Source organism: Lycorma delicatula, chromosome 10 (genome assembly GCF_047948215.1).
Source record: "Lycorma delicatula isolate Av1 chromosome 10, ASM4794821v1, whole genome shotgun sequence".
NCBI lineage: Eukaryota > Metazoa > Arthropoda > Insecta > Hemiptera > Fulgoridae > Lycorma > Lycorma delicatula.
In genome coordinates, this window is record NC_134464.1 from 80,001,721 (window position 1) to 80,010,926 (window position 9,206).

Consider the following 9,206-nt stretch of genomic DNA (forward strand, 5'->3'; position numbering starts at 1 on the left):
AAAAAGCCCATTCTCATCACAATTAAAAATATTTCTTTCATATAACTCACGCATGTTTCATGTAACTTTTACTTCCACACAGACACCATATCTCATCTTCAACTTCACCTCAAACATTTTTAAATGAAATGTTAGGTCTAATTCAGAATTTATGTAATCAATCCCGTGATGCTTTAAACTCATCCTAACAGAGTTCTTCAGCAATTTCTAGGGTTTTCTCACATATCAAAGTTCCAGAGACCAGAATGTTATTAGCAAGAATTTTAGGAGATGCTTTTTACTTTTTAAGATATCACTTATCTAAGTTTTCCAGAGATCAAAATATTTTTTTGCCTATCATGCACACTAGGTTTTTTTATAGATATTTATTATTGTTCTTTTTGTTTTAATGTCAAAAGTTTTGTTTTTTGAGACATCTTAAATTGTGGTAACTGGATGGTTTTAACAATATTTTTAAATACACAAAACTGAAGTACAGTAAAGTATCTATAGAAAATGTACTACAGTAAAAAATACAGTACTATACTGTGACAAAAATATTTCACGTGTTCAATATGCAGTTTCCACTTGCACAGCAGCTGATGATGAAGCATGTTAGGATGAATTGATTGAAATCATAATATCAACATTTAGATGGGAAGTGATGATGTAATTCACAACAGATAAACAAATTACATCATAGAGTATAAAATAAAACAATGAAAATTACAATTTTTATTCCTGCTGTCCATTTTTCAGAACAGATTGAACAGTTTTTGTAGGTAAATTCATTGTCTATGTTTGTTATTGAGAAATACTTTATCCATTAATACCACTTTAAAACTGCTGTGGAATCTAAAAGTGTCCGGTATTAAGCGGAGTCCGTTATTGGAAGTTTCCATTAAGGGTAGTTTTACTGTGTATTTATACTGTATTACTTATATAATACAAAACTATGTACTATTTATATGTAAATGGACAGAATGTCCTTCCAATTTTTTTTTCATTTATATATGTTTTTAGTAAAAAAAAGTATAAAAATGTTGTTTTTGCTACAATTATCAATTATACTTTACCTTTGCCTTAAATATACTGTAGTTATAACTACAAGGAAAATTAAAAACAGGGTTTTTTCATCTTTATACAAACAGCTTCTCTATTAATGCTGAAATGAGCATTCTTTGTTTTTATCAGTTATTAGTCCTTCATTTAAAAATTCTCTTACAGCGGCACAGTTGTTTTCCTCCACCATCTGCTTCACATAAACTATAAACATCATTGTACAATTGTTAAACACAATTGTACTTTTACACACACTCATATCTACTCAATAACTTAAATTAGATACAACCTGGCTCTGAGAAATATATTAATTATCCTGATGAAACAGCCCCTGTGTAGGTTAATCCTATAGTTAGTTCTTCTTTGGTCATCATTTAAAGTTAAAGACTAAATGCTTGCTAAGGTAATATTACCAGAAATTTCATTAAAAATATGTTTCATAAATATAGCTACCACAACAGTTGCGAGAATCATATTTATGAACTGGAAACGTCTGTATATCTCAATTTCTAAGAAATTAAATCCAACTAATTAAGGTGAATAAATACAGTATGGTAAATAAAACTTATAGGTTTGTAATTAGAAACAATTGTTGAAGGAATTTAAAGAACTTTAATTTGCAGGTATTTGGCTGAGCATTTTTTCAATATTTCTTATTAGCTTATGAGTTAAGTTCCAAGGACTTTCTTCTTTTAATCCCTTCAAGATAGCTAATTAAGCTTAACCTTATAAAAGTGTATATTAGTAGGCTATAAAATGTTTGCTATATCTTGTTAAATTCAAATGAGATCCATATTCATATTCAAAGATTTTAAAAAACTTAGTATATTATTGCAGTTTTACCACATTACTATAGTGAAGGTAAAAAGTATACTGATAAACTACTTTTTATTCGGTAATACCTACCTACCCTTTTAAGACTACTACCCTACTTTCCTCATACTTATTGCATTTTACAACCAAGAGAGCCTTTAGAACTCATCAGTTTATATTATAATCAACAAACAAGATCAGAAGTAGTATTTTATGTAGCAAAAGTTAAAAAAGAAATTACAGTATGGTACATTATGAAATGTTGTAAAAAGCTATTATACATGTCATTGTGTTAAACAAATAGTGTGCAAGCTTTCTTAAAACTGTAGATGAAAGTAAAAGACTTTCATGTCCCAAAAAAAGGTTTTGGAAAAAATTAGGGAGTGGATTTTTTTACATTTGAGTGAAAGGTAAGATTTTTTTTTAAATATGGTAGTAATTAAGTATTGTTGCCATGTTATGAGAGAGTAAAAGGATGGTTCAAATTAACTCAGCAGTATTAGTTCTGTGTAGTAGATTACAAGTTTAGATAAGATAAATGGAAAAAAATCAGATTGAATTACATATATTTTCAACATAGCCGGTTAGCTCAACAAACTTACCTGATCAGTATACAAGGGCCATTAAGGTATTTTAATAGAATTATTTTACCAATTTCTAAAATAACCATTCACGACATCAATTCACTGTAACATCAGCAAATCTGTTTTTCTGAGCTATTTCTTCAGAAGAGGAATAAATGAAAATTACAGAGAATCAAATGTGGTGAGTAGGATGGATTTGGTCGCAATTGAAATCTTAATTTGGATGTTACAATTTCCTAAGTATAAACTAATGTATTATCTTTATAAAATAGTTTTTTTTTTAAACAGTTAGTTTTATTGAATTCTCTTTGTCGACTGTTGTTTTTTTGTATGACAGCTGATGATTTTAAAAAAAAATGGGTGATTGATCCAGTAGAGGACACTGATTTGCTTTTTTGGTGTCAGTCTACCTGTTATTATACATTGTTTTGGCTGTAACTTAGTTTGAAGGGCATATGGCTGAATCTAGGTTGCATAATTTGATTGTGAATCAGTATAAAAATTCATTCACTTGAAATCCTGTAACTCTGAAATGAAATATCCATTCAAATTTTTGGTCAAATATAATCAAACTTGGAACCGTGTCATATGCAAATCTTATTTGAACCCAAATGTTTTTGTAGGACGTGCACATGTTCATTTGAGATACTTATCTCGGCTGTTTCTGACTTGTTAATCTACCAAAAAATTTTACCAATTTTTTTTTGTTTTTCCTTCACTTGGGTATCTGCTGTGTTTAAACTTGGCAAACCTCTGTTTTAAATGACTGCAAAATTCATCAATTTTTATTTGGATGACTATTTTACCTTTAAAAAATGATACTTCCCACAAACTTCCTTTTTCTCCATCTTACGTAACACAGAGTATCTTCACCAAATTGTCAAACATAAAGTGAACTGATATTTAGGATTTAATGATCTCAATAATAGAAGAAAACAGACAAAAAAATGTTGTAATTAATGCTTACTTTTTAATTTATGTATCATTTGTATTATTTATCAAACTGTCTTTATATAGATCAGTGATTTTTTATCAATGCTCTTTGGATTAAAAGATCAGATCATTTCAATCGTATCATTTCAGATATGTTTAATGTTAATATACAGCAGAAAATGTCAGCACTAGGTTGAAAGATCAGATAAGAATAATATCAATTCAGATATTAATTTTAACATGCACTAGAAAATGTCAGCACTTGTTTTAAGGGAATTTTAAAGGGCAGCAACCATGCACTAGGTCTCCCTCAGTCCTGCATGAAAAATATAGAATTAGTCTACCTGGAAGTAATGTACTGCATAACGTAAGTTCAGGCCAGTATGGTAACTAAATGTAATGGTTGATCACACACATCATGTTTATTACATTTTTTTGTGTACTAATTTTTTCACCTGTAATAATTTTTTATAATTTATAGAAAATACCCACACTGCTGAAATACTTATTTATTTTTTTTTTTTAATAATAATTTGGACATTTTCTCTACAACTTGATTTATTAGAAATTACCATTTATAGGTTATAAAACTGGTAGCTGATAATACAAAGTGAATAACAAGTGGAGGTCATTTAATATCAAAGGAATGTTTTGCTATGTAGTAATAATAATTACAGCAGATTTTAAATCTGCTGTAATTCATGCTCTAATTGTTAATTGAAATAACACCCTCAATTCATCATAAATAGTTTTGAATGAAGACTGATTATGTAAATAATTATTTACAGGTATTAATTGTTTTGTATTTTTAATAAATTTTGAACAATATAATATATTCTAACAACATCAATAACAATTAACGGTTTATTTTCTTCTATACGTAACAGAGATTTATTTAATGTATGGTTTTATTAGTTTTCTTAACATGCCTTATGATAAACGTATAACATTTATTTATTTTTTTTATTATTTTTATAGATAAATATAAAAGCAATGTAATTTTTAAGCAAATCAATACCCTGATTTGTATTTCAATTATTGTCACATCTTTTTTTTATAAATATTTAAAATTATTTTATGTATTTAAAAGAGTACGCATTTTATTAATATACAGTGAAACTTTGATAATTTGAAATTATTAGAAAAACAATCAATCGGTTACAGAATCAAATATTATATTAATATGTCTTTGTTTACGTATTATATGTCCTTAATAAACATTTATATAAAAATACAGAATTTTATCATATAATTTACCTTTGTTAGGTAGTAATGAGTTAATACCGTACCATAATAAAATCCGTTTCACTCTTCTTAAAAAGGTCAGGAAACCCCTTGAGTAAATAATTCAGTAATAATATACTCAATGTTTGTTGTGTTTGTGCATTTAATGTGGTATTTTTTCAAATTTAATTTGTTGTTAAATATAATATTGGCAAGAGTGGTGAGATCGCCTTGTATGCAATTGTGTTTTTATGAAGTGATCTACATTTGTTTATTCTGTTAAATAAATAAATGCAACATAGATTTAAAATACTATTATTGTACGAAAGGGGTTTCCCTTTTTTAAGATATAGCCTTTAAGATTATTAACAGTAACTTCATTAAAGGAGCTACAAAATTACCTCTGAACGATCTTCTGGATATTCAGTTTTTTACATAATTTTGAAACATTTTTAATATTTCTACTTGCCCAGCTGTTCTAATAAAATTCTGTTAAACCTACGTTGTGAAAAAATGATATTTTCATCTATAATAAACGTGCAAATTTAAAAAAAATTTAAATAAGGTTTTTGAAATTTTTTATCATTGCAAAGAAGTTAGTAAAACAACTCTAAAATCGCATTCTATCAAATTGTTACCACTTTTAAAAATTATAGAAAAATAACTAATTCAAACAGAACTAAAAAAAACTTATTTTGCAAAATAGCTGAGATATTTTAATTTTATTCCGTTTTTTAATAGTTTTTAAGAGTATAATAATAATTTTTTTTTTTTTTACGGATAACATTTTGCACGATCTTGATGCAGTGTTATAAATAACAAACTAATTTATATTGCATGAATACTTATTTAATAGTATAGTATAATAGTATTGCTGAAAGTTAAAACAAATTCTATGATTTACGTATCTGAAGTAAGTGAACAGTGCCCCAATTTTTATGTTGTTTTCTTTAATACATGTTGCCCAACACAATCTGTTAAATAAATATTAGTAAGTAAAAATGTTGTTGTTTGCAGCTAATGAAAAACTGTAATGCATAATAATAAGTCCTTTTCCCAATTATTATCAAGAGCAATTATAAATCAAATATACATTTCAATCATGGATAGACTAGCTTACATTGAATACCATTTGAAGAGGCAGAAGTATAAATACTTCAAATTATAGAAATCTCACTGTGATTAAAATTAACAAATTTTATATTTAATAAATTTATACAATATTTTTTTGTTGTATATTTTCTGAGTTCTTGTACTATCCTTTCTAATGTTTGTAGTGTTCTTGATAAAAAAACATGTAGTAGTCAGATTGTATTTTAATGGAAACATATAATTGCAAATAAAATCACAACTGGTTCATCATATTAATTGTTTTGTTTTAATTCTTCAAATTGCCCTTCATCTGTGTTCCAAAGATTGGTAGTTTTGGTACCTGTGTATAGTGAATAGCAATAAGTTTGCCATTAAATATCAGCAAATGCTTGAGAAATTTTTCATTCCAGATCTTGGTGATTATATCATAGAGGCGTGGTTCCAGCACGATTGAGCGAAGTCTCATACCAGAAGACCCACAAATTGAGGTCCTTAGGTCAAAATTTAGAAATCTAATAATTTCAAAAAATTTAGATTTTCGTTGGCCTCCAAGGATTTGACAGCTCCTGATATATTCTTTGGGCCTATTTGAAAAAAAGTTTATGTAAATAAGTCACAAAATATAGAAGAGCTAAAAAACATTTGAGCTGAAATAGTGACATAACCGGAAGAAACATTGGCTTTTAAATATGCAAAATGTTTTAAAAAGAACCTAGATTTGTGAACGCTTAATAACATTTAAAAGATATTATTTTCAAAACCTATTCAGTAAATCATGTTTTGACTGAAGTTGAATTTAAATAAATTAGTTTTGAGTTAATTTTTATGATTTTTATTTAAAGAAAAGTTACTTTTGGTCCATACTGTAAAATATGTATAATGGATCATATCGGACAGATCAAATATGCTCAACATTTGACTAAAACAGCACTTTTCCTCTATCTGTTTTTTAATTGTATAATCATGGATATTTTTTAAAAACCATGCACATTTTTTGGTGATGAAATATTGAACATTAAAGTAAATAAAAAAGAATGAGTCAGTGTAGAAGGTAAAAAAGATTAATGAATTTATTTATTCCACTGCTAGGATGCATTTTGATAAAATATCTATCAATTTTTGTATCTACAATTGCTTATTTAATTTAGATATTTTATTGTTATTTTTACATATGTTGTAACAGTTTTTTTTATAACTACAGTATTTGATGGTTTTTTTTTCTGTTTGATTAATGCCAGTTTGATCTGTTATAAATGGACAACCTTTTCTGTTTTCTGTGTGGAATCACTTCGTAATATCATAATGCATTTTCATTTTGTCTCTGATGCTAATTTCCAAAAATAAAAATTAATTCTATTCTCCCTTTTAATATAATCATTCTGAAATTTGGTTATAATACAAAGAATCACATAAATAGTACTTTTTTTTATTAAAAAAATGTATGTCGTTAAATGTACATGTTCTAATGAAAAAAATTATTATTTGAATATGAATGATGTAATGAATATGCAAATATAAAGAATATATCAGCAATTAATATAAAAAATATTATAATGAACCAGTTTTGATTTGAATTATCAAAATACATCATTAAATTAAATCAAGTGTAAATTATTTTATCAATAATAAGATTTTAATTCATATATGAAAAATAAATAAATTGCGTATTGATTATTTTGAGTATAGACTGAATACACTCTTTTATTTATCAGAAGTCACTGTTTATGACAGCTCTCTTGCAAATATTTTTCTTTCATACATCGAACACACCTTACTTTTTTCTTTTTTTTTATTAAAATTATATCATATTAAAAATATTTATTTTCTAAAAAAAAAATCACAAAAAAATATATAAATACTTTATATAAAAGAATATTGATCCCAAATTGTTTGATAAATAAAGGTTTACATGTGTATTAATAAATATGAATACAATATTATTATTGGACCACAACGTATATATATATATATATATATATATATATATTATATCTTTCTTTTACTTATTTACAATATACCCTTTAAAATCTAATAATTAAATATAAATTTTCATAAAATTTTGTGACATTCTTGTACTTAGTACTTCTAAAAAGTATATAATGATATCAGCAATTTTATTCATTTAATTTTTTTATCTATTAAAAATTAATATATTGTTACTGATTGAAACTTTTAACAAATAGAGAAAATTAATTTTTTCTATCCTATCAAATCATGTTTTCATAAATATTGCATTTTTCAGCTGGATTGGTTTGATAGTCTTTATTTGATCTTTTATAGTCTTTATTCGTACTAGCTTGAAAACATTACAATCTTGTCTCAATATCTTATAAAACAATAAAATGAACAGGGAAAATACTGCATACCTCTGTGACAGTCTGCCAAAGAGGTAGACATCTCTGTATTTCATTTAGAAGGTTGCTGGCAGTCTGATGTGGCAGTTTTAAAACATCATGCACTTCTATGATTTTTAATAAAAATGAAATAATTTTACATTTTATTGGCAACTTGTTATTAGTAATACAAGGAAGAGAAAAAATATTGAAGAGTAATGATTCAATTGTTTTTGTTGAAACTAAACACAGTCAGAAGAAATTAAAAATGGTATGGGTGAATCACTATAAGATAACTCAATTTGAAAATAAATAGCAGTAAAATAAAGATAATGACTGTTATAGAAAACTAGATAAATAATTGAATCGTTAAAATAAGAGACATGGTATAAAAGAAGTAGTAAAATTATTTTATCTTGTCTCTAAAATTACAAAGCGTAGAAGAAGTAAGAAAATATGAGCACAGTTTAATACCAAAAATATGAGATAACATGCTTAGCATCAAACATAATTACACATATAACAAAGTATACTTATTAAAAATGCCATTAATATATTTTGGATAATGGATTAATAGATAATATTTAAAAAAAAACATGTATGTAACACTACAAAATACAGTACAGTTTTGCTAGTATATATAATATCATACAAAAATTTATGAAAAGAAATATTTTTTTTTTGGGAGGAAATAAATTTTTTCTAAACCTTTACCATGAAAGCTGAGTTTTTGCTAATATTAAATTTAAAAAAAGAATTAAGAAATTGATTATAAAACAAAAAATAGGAAATTTGATAGGACTGTTCAACAGTGCAGTAAGACTTTTTTGTGCTCTGCAGATTATATTTTGTATCATTTTAACTGAATGGAAAAAATTCTTAAAAATGTATATTTCTATTATTCTATGTAACTAGATATGATGTAAGTGAATTGATCAGCTAACATACGATTTGCTGATGATATAGTAATTCTAGCCGAGAATAAAAAGGATTTAGAAGAAACAATGAACGGCATAGATGAAGTCCTACGCAAGAACTATCGCATGAAAATAAACAAGAAGAAAACAAAAGTAATGAAATGTAATAGAAATAACAAAGTTGGACCACTGAATGTGAAAATACGAGGAGAAAAGATTATGGAGGTAGAAGAATTTTGTTATTTGGGAAGTAGAATTACTAAAGATGG